General features: G+C 48.4%; 2 non-coding genes across 2 annotated transcripts; both read right to left on the reverse strand.

Annotated features, from left to right (window-relative positions):
* Window positions 1–275: 275 nt before the first annotated feature.
* On the reverse strand, window positions 276–348 carry trnav-cac (transfer RNA valine (anticodon CAC)). The gene has a single exon. It is a non-coding gene; the product is annotated as a tRNA-Val (tRNA).
* A 2,158-nt stretch (window positions 349–2,506) lies between these two features.
* trnav-aac (transfer RNA valine (anticodon AAC)) lies at window positions 2,507–2,579 on the reverse strand. The gene has a single exon. It is a non-coding gene; the product is annotated as a tRNA-Val (tRNA).
* Between the last annotated feature and the right edge of the window lie 1,128 nt (window positions 2,580–3,707).

A 3,707-nucleotide genomic window follows, 5' to 3' on the forward strand; every position in this document is an offset into this window, starting at 1 on the left:
AATAAGCTTAGGGCATACGTCATAACAAAATAGGCCGCGCCCATAAAACCCTACTATCTACTCATAAGAGTAACAGCAATGTCGCCGATCCTGCTACGGTCGTATTGTAACAGCAACAACATGTATCGATTTTAAAACTGTCAGTTCCAGCGCCTCGCAAAGCTACCCTTCTGTGATTGTTTGTTCTCAAGGTCAGGATTTCTTGACACTCCGAGGGATGGCCGGCCGCGTTACAGGGACAGATAACACGGCACTAGCACGCGTGCACCGCGGGTTGTTTCCGCCCGGTTTCGAACCAGGGACCTTTCGCGTGTGAGGCGAACGTGATAGCCACTACACTACGGAAACCGACCTGTCCTGGTGTTTCGAATGGCTCCCATCGAAGCCGGCTGGTAAAACGCGCACAGGCGTTTCCCGTGGGCCAGCCTGTGAGATAAAGGTTTCTATTTTCACTGACCTATTTTGCATTGCTCAAGGGCACATCAGGACACTTTGGAAACTCTTTTAAAGGAAGAATGCCCTGAGCTATGACAAGACTTACACTTACCCCAACAAGGTGATGCTCAATGGCTTGTTCAAACAGCTGCTGCTCGTCTTGTGCCACCATCAGACAATCACAGAGCTATTGTGCCTTCTACACCTTACGGTAGCTTTACTTTAACAATAATAATGACGGCGACCACGACGACAAAAAGAAAAACAAGAACAACAACAACAACAACAACAACAATAACATCATCATCAGATTTTAATTAAAAGTGGCTACACCAGCGTTTACAATTTCAACCTGTCGACGGACGGACGCTCTGAGTCCAACAATTTCGGGAACTCCAATGAAGGAAAGCCACCTACCACCTCCGGGGAACCACGAGGGCAAGCAGGACGAAAAGGGCCGGCCCACAGCAGGCTCTTTCCGCCCGGTTTCAAACCGGGGACCTTTCGTGCGTTAGGCGAACGTGATAGCCACTACACTACGGAAACCAACCCGTCCTGGTGTTTCGAATAACTCCTATCGAAGCCGGCTGGTAAAATGCACACAGGCGTTTCCCGTGGGCCAGCCTGTGAGATAAAGGTTTCTATTTTCACTGACCTATTTTGCATTGCTCAAGGGCACATCAGGACACTTTGGAAACTCTTTCAAAGGAAGAACGCCCTGAGCAATGACAAGACTTACACTTACCCCAACAAGGTGATGCTCAATGGCTTGTTCAAACAGCTGCTGCTCGTCTTGTGCCACCATCAGACAATCACAGAGCTATTGTGCCTTCTACACCTTACGGTAGCAACAAATCTAACTACTGCTTTACTTTAACATTAATAATGACGGCGACTACGACGACAACAAGAACAACAACAACAACAACAACATCAACAAGAACAACAACAACATCATCATCATCATCAGATTTTAATTAAAAGTGGCTACACCAGCGTTTACAATTTCAACCTGTCGACGGACGGACGCTCTGAGTGCACCGATTTCGGGATACTTCGGAAACTCTTTCAAAGGCAGGACGCCCTGCGATCAGACAGTGCCTGCACTTAGCCCAACAAGGTGATGCTGAATGGCTTGTTCAAACGGCTGGTGGTCTTCCGTCACCACCAGACTATCAGAGCTATTTTGTGCCTTCAACTACATAAGAGTAACAGCAATGTCACCGATCCTGCTACGGTCGTATTGCAACAGCAACGACATGTATCGATTTTAAAAGTGTCAGTTCCAGCGCCTCGCAAAGCTACCCTTCTGCGATCATTTGTTCTCAAGGTCAGGATTTCTTGCCACTCCGAGGAAGAGAAAACGACGGCCGGCCATGGGGCAGAGAGATGAGGACGGGTAACACGGCACTGGCACGCGTGCACCGCGGGTTGATTCCGCCAAGTTTCGAACCAGGGACTTTTCGCGTGTGAGGCGAACATGATAGCCACTACACTACAGAAACCAACCTGTCCTGGGGTTTCGATTGGCTCCCATCGAAGCAGGCTGGTAAAACGCGCACAGGCGTTTCCCGTGGGCCTGCCTGTGAGATAAAGGTTTCTATTTTCACTGACCTATATTGCATTGCTCAAGGGCACATCAGGACACTTTGGAAACTCTTTTAAAGGAAGAATGCCCTGAGCTATGACAAGACTTACACTTACCCCAACAAGGTGATGCTCAATGGCTTGTTCAAACAGCTGCTGCTCGTCTTGTGCCACCATCAGACAATCACAGAGCTATTGTGCCTTCTACACCTTACGGTAGCAACAAATCTAACTACTGCTTTACTTTAACAATAATAATGACGGCGATCACGATGACAACAAGAACAACAACAACAACATCATCATCATCATCATCATCAGATTTTAATTAAAAGTGGCTACACCAGCGTTTACAATTTCAACCTGTCGACGGACGGACGCTCTGAGAGCACCGATTTCGGGCACTCCAATGAAGAAAAGCTACCCACCGCCTCCGGGGAACCACGAGGGCAAACAGGACGAAAAGGGCCGGCCCACAGCAGGCTGTTTCCGCCCGGTTTCGAACCGGGGACCTTTCGCGTGTTAGGCGAACGTGATAACCGCTACACTACGGAAACTGACACCGCCACGTCTTGCTTCAAACGGTTACCGTTGAAGCCTGCTGGTAAAACGGGCTCAGGCATTTCAGGTCGGCTAGACTGTGAGATGGCGTCTGAAGTGCCGCGAAAGGATGCCATTTTCACAGACCTGTTTGGCATTGCTAAAGGGCACATCAGGACACTTCGGAAACTCTTTCAAAGGCAGGACGCCCTGCGCTCTGACAGTGCCTGCACTTAGCCCAACAAGGTGATGCTGAATGGCTTGTTCAAACGGCTGGTGGTCTTCCGTCACCACCAGACTATCAGAGCTATACTGCGCCTTCAACTACATAAGAGTAGATAGTAGGGTTTTTTGGGCGCGGCCTATTTTGTTATGACGTATGCCCTAAGCTTATTAATATTCCTACGTCATAATTGGGGGGCGTGATTTTAGGTAGAGTTATTTCCTTAATTATTCCTACATCATATCCGTCAGAAAGTGTACACCCATAAAACCCTGAACATCAAGGCCACCCATAAATACCCCCACCCCTCTGAAGGCAACGCCCCGAAACTCTCCTCTCTATTTAAGAACCCGCGCTGCTTTTAGGCAATACCTCTTTAATTCTCAGCATCAGAAACATCCCGCTTCTTCAACATGTCCAGCGACATCAACATGAAACCCCGCAAGAAACAATCCCGGGCAAGGGTTCCTGTACTCACCAATTTGAAGATTGAATGCTCCTGGGTGTTGTTCTGGGGGGCTCGACGGGGTTACCGCTTTAAAAGGGATCCCAGCTATGTTGGAGTGGAGCTTTTTGCTTTGGGAGAGAAGGAGGGTACGTTGGAACCTTTTGAGACGGTAATTGAATACTCTTATGAGGACTGGTTGAAGGTGATGGCCTGGAGAGATCTGGGGCTTGTGGATAAGACTCTAGAAGGCTTGCAAGAGGGTCCAAGAGAATGCGAAATGGAGTCTCCGACTCAGGGTTTTGAAAGGTGTGAATGGGAAAGCTTGCAGAACTACGGTAGAGTGGTGAAGAGTCTATCTCTAACTACAGATCGTAAGGTTTTGTTTAGCAGTACCCTGATTACAAACCCTATTGAAGGGGGTGTGGAGGATCCAGAAAAACAGGTTACTGAAATTATGTTTAACGCCGTGGACTG

The sequence above is a fragment of the Amia ocellicauda genome, chromosome 11 (assembly GCF_036373705.1).
Source record: "Amia ocellicauda isolate fAmiCal2 chromosome 11, fAmiCal2.hap1, whole genome shotgun sequence".
In the NCBI taxonomy this organism is placed as follows: domain Eukaryota; kingdom Metazoa; phylum Chordata; class Actinopteri; order Amiiformes; family Amiidae; genus Amia; species Amia ocellicauda.